Source organism: Neofelis nebulosa, chromosome 2, assembly GCF_028018385.1.
Source record: "Neofelis nebulosa isolate mNeoNeb1 chromosome 2, mNeoNeb1.pri, whole genome shotgun sequence".
Classification (NCBI taxonomy): domain Eukaryota; kingdom Metazoa; phylum Chordata; class Mammalia; order Carnivora; family Felidae; genus Neofelis; species Neofelis nebulosa.
Genome location: NC_080783.1, coordinates 59,503,334 through 59,521,361, shown reverse-complemented (window position 1 = coordinate 59,521,361; position 18,028 = coordinate 59,503,334). Strand labels below are relative to the sequence as shown.

The 18,028-nt window shown below is 41.6% G+C and overlaps 1 long non-coding RNA gene across 2 annotated transcripts; it reads right to left on the bottom strand.

Moving 5' to 3' along the window:
* Positions 1 to 3,777: 3,777 nt before the first annotated feature.
* Positions 3,778 to 18,028, bottom strand: LOC131502732 (uncharacterized). 2 transcript variants are annotated; one of them, XR_009257137.1, is made up of 4 exons: positions 16,440 to 18,028; positions 16,087 to 16,214; positions 4,004 to 4,191; positions 3,778 to 3,917 (listed from the first exon to the last, which is right to left on the bottom strand). It is a non-coding gene; the product is annotated as an uncharacterized LOC131502732 (long non-coding RNA). The 2 variants fall into 2 exon arrangements; XR_009257136.1 differs by lacking the exon at positions 16,440 to 18,028 and having other exon boundaries at positions 16,087 to 16,425.

Genomic DNA, 18,028 nt, shown 5'->3' with positions numbered 1-18,028 from the left:
TAATTTATATGCTATTTATCTCCTCACTTACACCTGCCAGAAACAATTAGCACTTGGTAATTTGTTGATCTTATCAAGGCCCTGGGATTTGTTATCATAGTTGCCACCAATATAAACACTGTGTGAAATAAACAATTTAAAAATAGCCTATTAAATCATTCCCATTTAACCGGGTTTGAATTTCTTTTAGTCTGGTGGAGTTTTCACATTTTGTCATTTCTCGATCAATATATTAATTTTCCAAAGGATTTTAAGATGCTTTCAGAACCCTATACTATCACAGTGGGAGTCAGGATCCTTTTCAAACGTGCCAGAAATCAGTGCCTGTGGAAACACAAGGGCAACCGTGAAGATACACTCTTCCAAGGTTTTCAAGAAGCCGTCAAGAACAGCAACCTCCCCCCCCCCCGCCCCCCATCCCCACCCCGCTCGCCCTCAGCAGCCCCTAGGACTCCGGTAACTTGGGGTCAACCGGGATTCCGTCCGTTCCGCCCTCCCCTTCTGCGCCCACTCCAGAAGGGCTGCCGGTGCGCGGAGGAAAGCGCTCCCCCGCTGTCAGTCGCGCACTGGGGGCCCTGAGCCTTGCTGCGGCACCTCCTCGGCCCCCGGCGTGTTCTCTGTAGGCCACGTGGGATGGCACCTGCAGAGTTTCCCTGAACTGTGCCCCACAAAACTCTTCCGAAGTGACAACAGGTGTGACGGAGGGAAAGGTAGTTTTAGATACGAGCTCCTTTACTCCATCTCTTCCAATTACATACTCTCCTTCCCCATCTAAGCTGAAAGGGGGTCCGGTGCTCGCTGCGCTAGGGGAGGCTTCTGTTAGAATAGAAAACAAAACAACCGGGCTTTCTGGCTTTTGTTATTCAAAACCTAAATCCTTAGGAGAATTCAGCTGATTCTCCAGCAAAGTCTGGATGAATAGAGTGGGATTTACCCCAGCCTGGAAAGTTCTTGAGCCGGAGGGAGGAGAGCAGGAGAGAGAGGAGGGGGAAGGAAAAGAGGACGGTGAGGAGGGGTGAGGAGTAGGAGGGGAAAGAAGGAGGAGGCATCACGGGAAGGGGGAATCTGGAAGAGAAGGTGGGGGAAAGGAGGGGGCTCGTGTCCGTGTGTGTTCAGCAGAGTTCAGGGAGGTGGCTGGGCAGAGCCCAGGGAGGTAGCAAAGGTCAGCAAAGTCACCTAGACCAGAGTTTGCACTCAGAAGCTTTCCAGAACCGGGCACAATGGGTGGAACAGGACTGAGAGGCAACAGGAAGTGCTGTGAACAGAGGAGCTGCGAGAGAGTGTGTCCCTCCCAAGGACAAGGCTTCCCATACCCTGAGTATCACAGGAGGGCCAGCCCAGACCTTGGACCCGGGCTGGGATTTGGGGCATCTGAATGGTGCCTGGATGGATCAGTGAGTCAGCACCCTCCTGGCTCCTGGAGCTGGGGCACAACCCCGGGGGTGGGAGGCTGGTGAGGCAATTTCCGGAAATTACATACCTTCTGATACACTTGAGTCTGTGGACTCAGATTTATATCCACATAATATCTTTGGGGGATGTTTATTCACAAAATTAAACACATTTCCTTATTGTTGGACTTCTTAGAGATCTTAAAATGCTAAAAATAATACATGCTGGATCTCAGAGAATGGGATGCAATAGGTCACTTGTGTGCTGGTAAATGATCAATGACCAGCTGAGGGATCAAATCAGGGATTAAAAGCCCTGACTCATAGCATTTGCCAATTTCTGTGGTGTAAATACTCTGAGGGTCCATTCCAGCGGTAGAGCTGCCTCGGATATTTTGCTGAGGTCCTTGTTGCTCCCTGACCCCAGTCGGCCTCCACTCTCCACAGATGTCCAGAGGGCTGTCCACAGTCAACCTCCTACAGGCACATCTCTGCCTTGGAGATGTTTCCCAGGTGGGCTGATCTAAGACTTGTCCTTTTACACATGTGTCATCAGTTTTAATTAAAGGAACCAGTTTCCTGTTCATTATGGTATTCCTACGGCATTGAGTTCTTTTAAGTGATTATATCTCTGCCAAGATCTGTGATGTGGCAGGCATAACATAAAGAATGAATAAAAAAAAAAAAAGAAAGAAAGAAAAAAAAAAAGAATGAATAAAAGGCTGGATCCCAATGGTAGCCAGCCTCCAGGATGGCCACAAATGATTCCTGCGCCCTCGTATTCATGCCCTTGGGGAGGGTTGATCTATGTAACGAAGAGGAGCAAATTTTGCCATCCTAAAATACGTGTCTTTGGCAAAAGGATTACTTTGAGCTAAAGGCAACCAAAACTTGGCAGATTCAGGAAAACCTCTTTACCTACCCCCCCGCCGCCGCTTCAACTGCCTAAATTTATACTGGAAAAGGGGCCTGTTTCAGGGAGACAGCTATTACGAGAGACACCTTCTTATCCAAGAAACTTATCTACATAAAAGGACAGCTTTGTTTTCCAAACTTCTCTTGTGCCTTCCTGTGAATGGTCGTCCTCCGCTTGGTATCTCCAGACTCTGACCCCTTCCCTTGGCTCTGGATGTTCTATAAGCTCCAAACACCTGGCTGACCTTTGGGTCTCATATTTTTACGGGACTCCCGTTTGTTTGAAATTTGTTTTTCTTCTGTTAATCCATCTTATATCAATTATCAGACCAGCCCAAGAACCTAGAAGGGAAGAAGGGAAACATTTTCCACCTCTACAGTAACAAATAGGAAATCTGGGAAATGAGTGTGGGACTTCTTCAGATGCTAGATCACAAAAGACACTGCGGTTTTTGCCTTGCCCCTTGGGTTGCTGGCTCTGGGGGAGCCAGAGCGAGCAGCATGAAGACTTTCTAGCAGCCCTGCAAACGAGTCCACGTGGTTAGACACTATCTGGCCACAGTTTGCCAGCCGTGGGAGTGCTCTATCCTGGAAGCAGATCCTCTGGGTCCAGTAAGCCTTTATCTGGATGCCTGCAGCCCAGCTGAGCAGTTCCTGGGTCTCTGACCCACAGAAGCTGTGCGAGATAATGAGTGCTTATTGTTGCTTTATGCTGCTGAGCTTGGATGTATTGTGTGATGCAGATATTTATAACTAGTAGAACACCTAATCAAGAGGAGCTCTACACCTTTTACCAGGGGAGGAAAGATGCATGTGGACATACACAAATTTGTGGAGTCAGCCAGTATATGTATAATCAGATACTGACTATTACCTGGTATGAGAAATAGGAGAGGGGAGGGAAGAGGTTATGCAGTTGAAAAACAAGGAGCCCATCTGGGAAGCTTTCAAGAGGTCGGTTTTGGAAGAAAAGGAGATTTGAAGAAAGGCAGGGCCACATTTTGGTGGCCAGGTCGGTGGGGGAGGCATCTCTCCTTTTTGGAGAAATCAGTTTCTGAAAAGTTTACACAAGCATTCTTTGCAAAATGTGAATGTCACTTGAAAATCAAGACTATCTCTTTTTTTCTTAATTTTTTTTTTTAACATTTATTCAGTTTTGAGAGAGAGAGAGAGAGAGCGCGCGCGCGCAAGTGGGGGAGGGGCAGAGAGAGAAGGAGACACAGAATCCAAAGCAGGCTCCAGGCTCTGAGCTGTCAGCACAGAGCCCAACGTAGCGCTCGAACTCACGAACTGTGAGATCATGACCTGAGCCGAAGTCAGACGCTTAACTGACTGAGCTACCCAGGTGCCCCTGAAAATCAAGACTTTAGGACAATATGAGTCAACCTGTTTTTAGTAAAGTAACTCATAAAATCGTGAATTTTGCACCTTATAAAAAGTACAAAAAAAAACTTACCAAGACACACAAAAGTTGTTACCAGTTTGTTGTCTCCTACCACTTACATTGTGTGAGACGTAACAGAACATTTATTTATTAGTTGGTTTAAATTGCAGAATAAAAAGATCCAGTTCTTGGTGGGTTGGTTTCCATCCTGGAAAAATGGATATAAGCTGAAATAAAGGGAATGATTTCTATTTAGTTGAAAGGAATAAACAAACAAACAAAAGCCCTTCAATCAACCAGAGAAAATTAGTACCTCTTTCCAGTCTATTGTTTTTCATTTTGCTTTGCTTTTTGTTCTTGTTTTCTTTCTTAAAAGGACGTTGAGAGCCATCGTGGAAGTCATGATGATATGGAAACACTGGCTGGAAAAGCATCCTGGTATCTTTTTCTTTTGCCTAATTCGCCTTCAAGATACTAGCTTCAAATGACATAGGGAGTTTGCTTAAATCAAATAGAAAATTAAAGCACGCGAATTAAGGAGCTGGAAGAAAAAGTACTATAAAGTAAATGAACAAATATGTAAAAAAGGTACTCAGCCTCACAATAATTAAAGAAAGGCAAGCTACAAGGAGATGCAATTTCTAAAACCCTATCAGGTTGGCAAAGATGAAAAAGTTTGATAATACTCAGTAAATGAGAGGAAAGGGGAGTAAGTCAAATCACAGGATAGGGATGGGAATGCAAATTGGCACAATTTCAGAGGCAATTGGACAACATCTAGCAAGATGTTAAATGCACATACCCTTTGACACAGTAATTCCATCCCTGGGTGTAAGTACAATTGGAGGATATCCATTGCAGCCTTGTTGGAAATCATTAAAAAAATGGAAATAGCAATGTACACAATCGAGAGTGGCTAAATCACAAGTGACAACAAAGGCAGGGAGTGCTTGCTTGTTTGGGGATCAGCACTGTTCTAAGAGTGCTACTATGTGCAGTCACGTGATCTCGTAAGAACCCTGAGACTCCATTCTCTTCCTATCATGGTACAACCATGCCATACGGACACCATCCTGCCATCCAGATCGCAGGGGGAGGTCCACCTGTGCTGACACAAAGGCCACTTATGCAATAGAAGGGATAACAGGCAATTTTAGAACAGGTTGTCGAGCACAATCTCATTTATGATAAAGAAATAATAAAGTGTGTATATACACTTACATTTATGCAGGAAATATCTAGAAAGATAATCCAGAAAGAGTTAACTGTGGGATCCTCAGGTGAAGTGTCCATTTTTTATTTAATATCTTCTTTATTTTTCAACTTTGTGTATGTATGTATGTATTTGTTTACTTATTTACTTACTTACTTGCCTAGTACACATGTGTAGAGATTTTGCCTGGAGTTAGACAAACTGCACAGGTTGAGGTCACAGTTTTCAAGACTGCCTTCACTTCTGACACCAACTGCTACAGAGCACTCAGTTTCGATAATCCACTGTAAGGGCTCACAGAACCCATTGCGGCTATTCTATTCATGGTTTTGGTTTCTTACACGGGAAAGGAAGCAGATGAAAGCCAGCCAAAGGAAGAGACACATAGGACAGAATCTGGGAGGGTTCCAGACATGAGACTTTCATTGTCCTCTCCTGTGGCTTAAAGATGCATTACCCTCCTGGCACTGATGTGTGACAATGCACACGGAGAACTGCCAACCGTGGAAGCTCACACGAGCATCAGTATCCAGAGATCTTAACGGGGTTTCATTATGTAGGCATCACTGATTGATTGCCCCCATGGTTGAAGTTTACAGATTGATACTACAGGATCCAAAGCCACACACTAAATTATAACTGATCTTTCTGGAGGGGCCGGTCTTTACTCTAAGATCCAGGGTGGCCATCCTATCCCTAAACAAAGACAGTCGTATCGGGGATGACACAGATTAATTCAAGAAGCTGAGGGTGAAGGCCAGACCTGTTTTTGGGCAAGGCCAAATTCTTTATTACACATTTTTGTAATAAAACCCTGGAATAGCTACACGGTTGAAATGCTTATTGGTACACAGTATAATTTCCAAGCTGTGTTTTTATGTAAGAGGACTGGTTTGCGCTGTGACTCCCTGGTCATGTGGATTCTTGTTCTGCATTTTCTTAGATTCTATATTTGTCTACTTGGCATCCATTGGTTACAGGGTCACACTAATGGCCAGAGCTGTTCACATCTACCTCCGTGAGCCAGCTTTTGTGGGCACCTGATAATATTACAAATCCTCCAATCGGTCATGAGTCCGTACTCCCCACCACCTCTTTTATTGCACTCACATACCAAGCCAATATTCCTCTGCCCTAATAACCCAGGGCCGGGTAGCATATAACAAGAGACCACCTCTATAGCCCAGAGCCTGCTGACTCAAACTAGCCAATATTAACCTGTTTTCTCTGCCTTGCCTTGCCTTCCTGTGGGAAACAATAAAGGTTCTGGCCCATGCTTTCCCCTCACTGCTTCTGCCTCCTGACCAAAACTGGTGCTACCCCACGTGGCCTTTGTGGCACAATGTGCTCCCTTCTCTCGGGAAATGTAAGTAATAACAATCTTCCTTCAATGGCATTAGCCTCGTTGTGTCATCTCCAAAATTAAAAGCCTGTGGGTACAACCGAGGCAACTCTGAGACCTTCCTCCAAAAGGCCTAGGTTTTAAGAGGGTAATAATCCTTACTGATTGGCACAGGCCTGGGCTCATATATGCTCGTTGAATTTTTTTTAATTTATTTTATTTTATTTTATTTTATTTTATTTTATTTTATTTTATTTTATTTTATTTTATTTTATTTTATAGAAAATGAGGGGGGGAGTTGGGGGGAGAAGGGCAGCAGGAGAAAGAAAGAGAATCTCAAGCAGGCTCCACACCCAGCACAGAGCCTGACATGGGGATTGATCCCACGACCGAGAGAGCCAAAACCAAAGAGTCAGATGCTCAAAACCTGAGCCAAAACCAAGAGTCAGATGCTCAAATGAGTGAGTCACCCAGGCGCCCCACATGCTTGTTGAATTTAACGAATAAGTTTATACGACTAGTTTTTCCTACAGTGATACAGCCGATAAACTATTCATCTTGCTTGATGTGATCAGGGCCATACATGGAATTTGAGAAGTTCCATAAGCCACTTGCAGAAATATGTATCAGCTTTCAAATTCTGCACTGAGTGAATTTACTGGAATACTGATGTCCTACTTGGTCAGTGTTGTTTTGTTACTCTTCTACTCCGCTAGCCCCAATTTATTTAGTTAGCAAATACACTTATATCTATCTATTGCTAAGAACTAAAACGTCCTTGGTCAACTTAAAAACTGAAACTCAGAATGAAGAGACAATTGTACTTATTCCATTTAGGCTGGTTGCATGACTTAATTTAGGCTCTGAGCAAATTTAGCTTATGAGTGTTTTTGCTTGTTATAAAATGTCAGGGATTTCTTGGAGCTGGCTTTAACCAAAACACCTGTGTATGAACTCTCAGACAAAGATATGAAAAACAGAAATTCTGGTAAACTGAAGGTGTACATTTGATAGTTAATTCTATACATGACAGTGTTTGACCCAGTGGTCCCTGAAATGAGGTTTGGTCATATTCATGCATTTTTAGGGACATAAGGTGTAAAGATGGGAGTGGGTTAGAAAGGAGAAAAACCTCAATAATATTAAATAAAGAACAAATTTAAGCCTTGAGCAATAAAAATGGATAAAGCACTGAAGTTCTGGACAAATAAGATTATGAAATGCCAAGCCATAAAGAATGAAGAATATTTGGAGTTTTAATAATGTAGGTGAGCTTTTATAGCAATTGTAAAAAAATAATGTGATTGCCTCAGGCAATAGTAGAGCCTGTTTATAGTCAGTTTCTAATAATTCCCAAAGGCGGACCCCAATTAAGAACTCAAATTCTGAACCAGAAAGGTTGAAAAACATTTTGAAGACAACTCTAAAATGGCTCTTTGGGAATACTGACATTTTTCTAGAGATTAGTTAATGAAAAATCATTTTAGTTATACTATTACACTTAGCCAAATTATGCTGGAAAACCAGAAAAGTTAAAAACACTTTGGTTTTATAATACCCTTGGAGCTTTAGCTAAAGTTAACAAGCTATAAAGGAACCATGGTTTACCAGCCAAGTCTAAGGTGGGGAATTGCTTTTGTTGAGTCAGGGTAAAGAGTGTTAGTTATAAATGCTCTTGAGCATGGCAAATTTTGTGAAGTCATGTGTATCTGGAGGCTTTTAGCTGCAAGTAACAGAATACTCAAACCAAAGTGTCTTAAACAATGAGAGCATTTCATTCTTGCACAAAACACGACGTCTGGAGGCAGGCTGATCCAGGTTTGGATCCAGTTAGTGATGTTTCTTGGTCCACTTTTATTTTTTTTAGGTTTATTTATTTTGAGAGAGAGAGAGAGAAAGTATGAGTGTTGGGGGGGCGGGCACAGAGAGACAGGAAGAGAGAGAAAGAATCTTAAGCAGGCTTTGCATTCTCAGCCCAGAGCCCAATGCAGGGCTCCAACCCACGAACAGTGAGATCATGTCCTGAGCCGAAGTAGGATGTTAACTGACTGAGCCACCGAGGCGCCCATGCCCATCTTTTTGACCTTCCTTTTCCACTACTCCGAATACAGTTCTTTACTAAATCTATTATTTTCAAATCTAAAAGGAATGCTATCCAGAGAGCCCTGGAATTCATCTCAAGTCCTCATAACAGGAGGGAAAAGAGCGGGGTAATCTCTTCCGTTCTCCCTCTTTTAGGGGAGGAAAAATCCACTCTTCTTCCAGCTGTGTCAAGCCCTGTCCTCAGACTTCTTTACATTTCGGAGGCCAGAGCTGGGTCACCTGCACAGTAGAAGAGAGATTACAGGATGAATTTGGGCTAATAATGATTCATCTCCTAGAGATGGGCACACTTACTATGGAGCAAAATTGAGATTTTGTTAGCAAGCAAAAAGCAATCAGCAGTGTTTGTGATATTTGGAGGCTTTAGCAGGTGAAAGGTGGGGCATCAGTCCCCTATAGCTGAGCTGGTCATTCCTATTCAAAGGATGCATAAAAAAACGAAATTTAGGGGCACCTGGCTGGCTTAGTCCATTGAGCGTCCAACTTCGGCTCAGGTCATGACCTCGGTTCACGAGTTCAGGCCCGACATCGGGCTCATTGCTATCAGCACAGAGCCTGCTTCAGATCCTCTGTTCCCCTCTCTCTGCCCCTCCCCTGCTTGTGATCTCTCAAAAAATAAAAAACATTAAGAAAAAAAATTTTTTTAAAGGAAATATATCTTTCATTTATTATATGGTTTAAGTTGGGTAAGGACCTCAGTAAAACCAGGTATCATATGTGGCATCATTTCCGTTAAGCTATGGGATAACCTCCTTACTTAGAAAACTTGACCAAACCTAATATGGCCCTTCATTAAATCTATTTTCAAGTAAAAAAGAAATGATATGGGGTGCCTGGGTGGCTCAGTTAATTAAGCATCTGACTCCTGATTTTGGTTCAGGTCATCATCTCCTGGTTTGTGGAATGGAGCCCCACATCGGGCTCTGAGCCCTGCATCAGGCTCCACGCTAACAGTGCAGAGCCTGCTGGGGATTCTCTCTCTCCCCCTCTCTCTGCCCCTCCCCTACTCATGTGCGCGCTCTCTCTCTCTCTCTCTCTCTAACTAAATAAACTTAAAAAAAAAAAAAAAGAAATGATACCCAAAGTCGCTGGAATTTCACCCCAAATGACACAAATAAAATAAGCCAAATGGCTGAAATCACTTACACACCAAATTTGACCAAACAAGCTTGCTCTCACGCTGGGATCAGAAGAGTGGCAAGCTGGAGGCTTTGTTCAAAGCAAAGAGAGCACTGAATTCTACAGACCACTGTCCTCTGAGCCAGCAGAGAGATATTAGTAAACAGGGTTAGTTAATCCATTCAGGCAAGAGCCTCAAAAGTTCAAGATGTGCTTTCTCATCTGCACTTTCATGGGATTTCAAAGGATTGAAATGAAAGGCTATGGGCTATACCTGTCCTCCCCCCATTTATATCACTGATAGCAGCAGCCACACCTGCTATTCTCCACTGAGACTGAAACTTTTCTCAAGAAGGGTGGTTGCCCTAAACAGAAGGTTTGGCAGGCCTCACGAGGGCAAGAACCAAGGAATCTTACCACAAAAATAGACAAAATGCCAAGCCTCATGAGAGATTACCTGAAGCGCTGGAACAAGGCAAGAAGCAGGAGCCAAGGGGCCAGAAGGCACAGGTTCCCCAGGGACTGACACTCAGCAGGCAGGCCGTGCAGTGTCCACACTGACAACATACTAGGAAGCTTCTGAAGTACCTGATGGCTGCTGGACTGCACCCCAAGTGCTCCTCGACCTCCCCACAAACCACGTCCCCACAGTCTAAGTAAAGGTTTAATCAGTGGCGCTTCTAGGATTCTGTGCTAGCCCGCGAAACCTGGTTTAAAAAAAAAAGGAAAAAACCCCCACAAAAGCAAAGGGCAAGTTGAAGAGAGCTGTGTGAAAGCTCTCTTTCCCTTCAAACTGCCCCCCTCCACAGCCCCTCTGCTGTGGCTTTTCACTGAGAAATAAGGTACAGAGGCCCCATGTCTTCCCTGTCTTTTCTTCTATCCCAGTAGAAGAAGCATTCCTGCATCTACCAAAGACTGGGTCCTCCACCCATGTGCCAGATCGAACCCCGTCACCCCACCACCTCTCAAGGACCACACTTCTGTGCCTTCCTTTCCCTCTTTGCCTCCAGCCTCAAACCCTCCTCCTTCCCACTGCTAAATAAATCCAACGAACCAACCAACGAACCCACCAACCCACCAACCAATCCACCAACCCCCAACCACCTCTTTTGCCTGAACATCTCCCTCTACCTTCGATCCCATTTCTATTGTCTCAATTATGGCAAAACTTTTCACAAGAGTCATCCAAACTTACTTTCAAGTGAAACAGAACTCATCAACCAGCACACCTTTACACACATCTTTTTTCAACCGCTCAGCAGCATTTGCTTTCTTTTTGAAACTCTGCCTTCCCCTGGCTCCTCTGACCATACTCTCCTTGGTTTGTTCTGATATCGTTAGCTGCTTCTTTCAGTCTGTTTGGCTGATCTCCACTCTTTTCCTTGACCTTTGTTCCAGGCTCATTCATGGATCCTTTCCTCTTCTCTTCCTATATTCTCTCTCTAGCCTAAGTGATCTACTTCAGTTCTCAGGTTTTGAATACCACCCACAGAGTAATGATTCTAAATTTATGTATCTGCTGCCTGAAACTTTCTTCTGAACTTCAGACACATGTAGCTAGTGGCCAACAGGATATCTACCACGTGTGTTTAAAGGGCATCTTGAGCCTACATTTAAAACATTTTAAAATTGGTTTGTTTTCTTATTGAGTCTTAAGAATACTTTGTATATTTTGGTTAAAAAAATTTTTTAAGTAGGCTCCACACCCAACATGGGACTTGAACTCACAACCCTGAGATTACAAATTGCATGCTGTAGCCAATTGAGCCAGCCAGGCATCCCTATTTTGGTTAAATTCTTTATCAGATAGGTCTTTTGCAAATATTTTCTCCCAGTCTGTTGCTTGTCTTCTCATTCTCTTTACAGTGTCTTGCAGACGTTTTTAATTTTAATGCAGTACAGCTCATCAATCCTTTCTTTCATAGATTGTGTCTTTGGAATTAAAGAAGTTATCACCATATCCAAGGTCATCTAGATTTCCTCATATGTTATTTCCTAGGAGGTTTAGTTTTTAGTTTTGTATTCTACATTCAGGTTTGTGATCCATTTCAAGTTACTTTTTTGTGAAAGGTGTAAGGTCTATGTCTATATATATATATATATATATTTTTTTTTTGCATGTGGATGTCCACTTGTTCCAGCACCATTTGTTAAAGAGATTACCTTTGCTCCATTGTATTGTCTTTGTTCCTTTGTCAAAGATCAGTGGACTAGATGTAGGTGGGTCTATTTCTGGGCTTTCTATTCTGTTTCACTGATCGGTCTATTCTTTCACCAGTACCACACAGTCCTCTTTACTATAGCTTTATAGTAAGTCTTGAAGTCCGGTTGTGTCACCTACACTCAAAATACATTCTCAATTCCTACCTCCACACACTTTCCATAACTGCTCCTCCCTCGAGTCTTTTCCATTTCAATAAATGGCACCATCCATTTGCTCTGGCTAAAAACCTAGAAGTCGCTCTTGATTCCTCCCTTCCCTTCTCTCATTCAGTCCATCATTGTGTCTTCCTCCAGCAAGCAGATCAAGTCAAGATGCATCTCTCCGTTTCTGCCTAGTTCAGATGAAGGGCCAATCTCATTGGTTCTACCATAACTGGTCTCCCTCTTGCCCTCCTCCATAGTCAGCGAGCCCCACACCTTTTTATCTTCAAAAAAAGGAGAGGAAATTAGGATTTATTATACGCATTTTATATTTACCCTTAAATGAAAACACAGCCAGCCTGAGCAAAGTGGGATTTTTTATGAGATGTGTTGAAATCAGATGGGGATATGAGTTCAGGCTAAATTCCTGAAGAAGAAAGGTAAAGCCCTAGACTTGTAATAGCCACTGCAGTAGCCACTCAACCACATGGCTACTGAGCTCTGGAAATGTGGCTAGTTTGAACTGACATGTGTTTTAAGTATAAAATACACTCCAGATTTTGAAGACTTAGTATAAAATTAAAAAAAAAAAAAAACACAACCCTAAACAGTCTTAATAATTTTTTGGTTGATTACATGCTAAGGTAATAAAAATTTGGAATACTGGGTTAAATGAAATATGTTATTAAGATTGTTTCTTTAAAATGTGGCTGCTAGAAAAATTTAAATTATATCCATGCCTCACATTCTATTTCTGCTAGGCAGTGCTGCCCTGGAAGGTATATAATGCAGGCCTGGTGTGGTTCTCTGGCCTGACGTCCCCTTTCCTGCTCCATCTCTCTCGGGCATGTCAGCCAGCACATTTGCTTCTTTGTCACAGGATGCTCTCATGACTGGGAGGACTGGTGAGATTGCTGATAGATCAAGATTCCAAGTGATCTTTGAAGACATGCATCAAGGGCGCCTGGCTGGCTCAGTTGGAAAAGCATGCGGCTCTTCATCTTGGGGTTGTGAATCTGAGCCCCACATTGGGTGTAGAGATTACTAACATAAATAATAAACTTAGGAAAATAAAATAAAAACACACATCAGACTGTATGGCTTTGTTGTTGTTGTGGTTGAAAAACTCTAATGGCTATCCATTTAAGTTACAATGAAAGCTCAACACTATGTCATACATACAAGGCCCTGTGTAACTGAGAACCTCTTACTCATTACACATTAGCCACCCCAGCCTATCTGTTCTTCTAAAACACGGGGCTCTTTCTTCCCTTGTAGCCTCTGCATTGGCTGTTCCTACTGCCTGCAATGCTCACACCCTCTTCACTCCTTGAGTTTTGGCTCAAATGAATACACGGAAGTTCTCAGATATGATGTCATTCTAGATGCATCTTTACATTGCCTTCACATCTTTCAGTTATTTAAATGAAAAACTGCATAACTATTTTAATCCCATTTATGTAAAAACAAATATGTATGCACATATATGTACATACAGTAACTATTTGGAAGGATACACACCAGGTAACTGAGATTACTTCTGTAATCATACTGTACATACTGCCCCACAACTGACTTTTCCATAAAGCAGTGTGAGTAAGAAATTTTTCTATGCCAGCTCATATAGATGCACTTTATTCTTTTTAATGGCTGAAGGTATTCTTTTGCATGAGTGTATTATAACTTGCTTCACCATTTCCCTATATTGATGGATATTTAAATTGTTTCCAATTGTTTTTGCTATTACAGTTGAATCTTATTACAGCTGATATGGATTTCAATTCTTTGGATCATAGAAAACAATTTACCTTCTTATGTATGGGAGTCAGTTTTTATCATATTTTCTGAAATAATTCATCCTGTTCAATTGCGAAATGTGGCCATCTTAAGCATTAACAAATTCTTTGTATGTGGTTTATATATTGATCTTTCTAACCAACATCTTTAAAAGTTCAAAGTAGGGGTGGGCACCTGGTAGCTCAGTCGGTTGAGCATCTGATTCTTGATTTCAGCTCAGGTCATGATCTCACAGTTCATGAGATCAAGCCCCGCCTCAGGCTCTGCTCTGGCAGCACAGAGCCTGCTTGTGATTCTCTGTCTCCCTCTCTCTCTGTGTCCCTACCCTATTCATGCGCACTCTCAAAAATAAACATTAAAAAAAAACTTTATATAAGCACTTTGTGATGATTCAATAATGCTAGTAATGCTTTGTGCACAAGGGCTGTAATTATATAATTACATTTATAATTGAGGGATACACTTTTCTAAATTGAGGTAACATATACAGTACAGTACATAAATCTTGATCATACAGCTTGATGAAATTTTACATATGTATACATCTGAGTAACTGCTCCCAAGATAAAAATATAGAACATTTCTCACACCTTAGCAGACTGACAGCACATTTTCATTGACTAGGATACTTTTTAAGCTGCTTTCTTTCAAATTCCCACATTCCTCATTTCTTTAGGATGATTACTTACGATTCTTATGCTAATAAGAATTTGGAGAAGGGACAGTAGGGTGAAGAAATAGGGGAATCACAAGTGTCTGTTGGGTGTTTTCTCATCTGTACTCATCTCTAATCATTTATCTATTTTTAGAAACTGCTCATGGATGTCCTAGGCTGAGTTAAGGAGAAAATCATGGATTGCCAAAATTTGCAGGTTTATACGATCCAGACTGACAGGATTTTCATTCTATTGTCCCAAAATTGTTTCTATTCATTAAGGCCAATATGGGTCATTCAATGAAGATAATCCTATGTATACTATACTATTTGTAAAGTTATGAACATTTTTTAAAGATTTTTTTTTTTTATTTTTGGGGCACCTGGGTGGCTCATTTGGTTAAGCCTCCGACTTCAGCTCAGGTCATGATCTTGTAGTCCGGTCCCTGAGTTCCAGCCTTGCGTTGGGCTCTATGCCTGAAGCCTGCTTGGGATTCTGTGTCTCCCTCTCTCTGTGTTCCTCCCCAGCTCGTGCTCTGTCTCTCTCTGTCTCTCAAAAATGAATAAACACTAAAAAAATAAAAAATAAATAAAAAAAAAATTATTTTTAAGCAATCTCCACACCCAGCATGGGGCTCAAACTCAAAACCCTGAGATCAAGAGTTGCGTGCTCTACCGACTGAGCCAGCCAGGCTCTCATTTTTTTTTTTTTTTTTGCATGGGAAGTAATGAGCTGTGCAATTTTGGTTATGCAATTTAATTTCTTTGTGTCTTTACCAGAAAAGGGATAATGAGAAAAAAAAAAAAAACCTGGAGATGTAAGAATAATAATGGAGATACATAAAATAATGAGAGAAAAGTAGGTTATGGTCAGATTATCAATGGCCTCAATTGCTGACTTGATATATTTGGATTTCCTTAGCCTTTCTTTTTACTGCTTTTTTTTTCTTGACTGTCCAAAGTCCCCTATGGTATTTTAGTTACACTGTATTGAATAGAATTTTGTGGCTACTCTGTAAATGTAATAACAATTTTCTGTGAGAAAATTCCAATTTCCAAATAACTAATTTACAACCTACTCTTTGCAACAGTTTGTGACTTGTCATTTTGTTAGCATTACTTAACTTTCTGCTCCTCAGTAACTTCTGACTTACAGAAAAGGTGAGTTAAGCAAGATATTCTAAAATGACATTTTCAGCCTAAAAATTCCAAGATTTACATGAAGTCCGGGCATGTTATTAGCCAAAAAAAAGAAAAAAAAAAAGTCAACGTTTATCACTCAATCCAACAATTTCCTCTTTCAAAACGTTCTTTAGCAAAAGTAAAATATTAATATTTCTTCTGCAGAACAGGTATTTAAAGAACCACAGAAAAACATGCTGCATAGTTTTCTTGTGTATAATACATAAAGACTGGGCCTGTTAGGTGATGTTAAAGGGAATTATATAGAAATTTACATCTATTGTGTACCTCTTACACATCTGGAACTCTCTTTAGTCCTTTTGTGCCAGGGCATTTAATCTATGTGTCAGTATGATCTTCATTATGTATATGAAGAAGGACCAGCTTGCACAGGGCGACATCCAAGTAGTGGATGTGTTATCTGAACCTAGATCTGATCACAAGCTCTCTCCACCCTATAAAGCTGTGCTTGTAACATGGTACAGAAGGTGTGACTTCCCAAGAAGGTGTAATGGAGACAAGTATGGGAAATGTATATGTTTGTTGGGGTAAAAACCTAAGCTGCTACAAGAGAAATACAGTAGCTCAAAGAACACTGAAGTTTATTTCTTTTTCATTTACCAGCCTCACGGTTAGCAGTCAGGCAGCCGGGTGCTCTGCTCCTCAGAGTCCTTCCTGCCATATCGTGGCTCTACCGTCCTCTGGGGTGCTGTCCTCGTAAGGATTTTTAATGATGGGCTCTCTGGGACCTGTTGGGAAGGAAAATCGCTCCTGAGGGAAACACACATCCAACAATTTGAAGGCCTAGATCTGGAATCAGCCTTCACTCACATTCCACTGACAAGATTTTAGTCATGCGGTCTACACCTGGCTGCAAAGAAGCTGAAAAAGTTTGTAGCAAGACAGCCAGGTGCCTAGATATACTCTATTAAAATTACGAAAAAGGAATGCATTCTGGTAGCCAACTAGCATACCCTCGTATTATGTCACTTCTCAGAGTAAAATCAACAGAGTTGATAAAATAATAGGCAAGCGCCTCCTTCAAACAGTTCATAGTTATGAAGAGTAGAGTGTTTTATAAAACTATATCCAGAGGACTAGGAAAACGGACTTGCGATGTAATTAACTGAAGATGAGATCTATTCCTTGTACTCTTAAGACAACCAAGATGGTTTATTTCACCAGAAAAAAAAAAAAAAATAGCAATTTGCACAAAGACCAGAAGGAGAGTCAAAGAATCAGACGCATCACTATTTATCAGTCTTTCCCACATTCCTATGGCAACAGAATGCACTGATCTTGCTGGATGGGTTCTGTGCCTTCAAATGCAGGCCAGACACAGGCACTTGAGGACGGTTTCTTTCCTCCTTAGCAGCTTGCCAAGCACGAAAGCAACTCTATCATACATGATGAGAAAGCAGATCTAGAAATGCTTCCCTGGAACAGCATCAAAATGAGCTGTGGTTTGAGAAGCACAACTACAGAGTGAAACGAAGAGTTGGATCTGAGAATCTCAACTCCAGTGATCGAGATCTCATGTTTCACTAAGAACTCTGTTGCACATCCTACAGCTTGTACGTCTGTGATGCGAAACAGGCACATCTCCCTATTACCTCCCATTCTTATGTGTCCTTAAGAGAAATACTGTAACTATCTGTGACCGTGTTTTCACTGTGACCACACAGAGGCAGGGCTAATAAAATGACTTCACTGGTCAAGTAGACAGAAGTATCCTCAATCGAAGGTATCCATTAGAAGACCCAGAAGTGATTTCCTAAACAACATTTACATTTCTCTCTTCTAATTTTACATTTGCCAAGCAACTTTCTGTTCTATGATTTAGTCTTGAGTGGGTACAGATGCTACGAGAAAGTACTCCCAATGTAAGTTAAAAGAATTGCTATCATTTACTAAGCACTTGCTCAGTACTAAGCAGTTTCAGCATTGTACATGTACAAATTCATTCACTCCTCACAACCATGAGAGAGGTCCTATTACCTGCCTTTGATAGCTGAGAAAACTGGCTCAGAGTAAAGTAACTTGCCTAAACAGGGACACACAACCAGGAAGCAGTGTGGCCAGGATTCAAACCCCGGCCTCCTGACTCCTGAGTATACACCTTTATCATCATTTTCTTACTTACATATCAGGAACATTTTACTGTAAATTGAAGAACTTGTCATTCTAGTTTATAAATTAGTCTCAGAAGTTTGGAAAATGTTACACACAGCATAGGCTGAGCTGAGAAAAGCAAGTCCCGAAACCTGTAAAAGCCAAGGCCCGTATCAGATACTGGCTTAAGAACTCTGCGAAGTGCTGCTGGTCCAATGAGTCCCGTTTTTAAAAAATATTTCCTAGTTGCAACATGGGGCTTTTCATTAAGATACTAATTTGCAAGTGGCTCAGGATATTCCTAGACCAGGAAGGCAATTCAAAAGCTGTCAGTTTTTATAGGGGCCCCAAATTAATTAGGAGACAAAGTCCCTCAAAAGCCAAACCTCTTTTTTAATTTTTGAGAGAAAGAGAGAAAGAGAGAGAGAGAGAGAGAGAGAGAGAGAGAGAG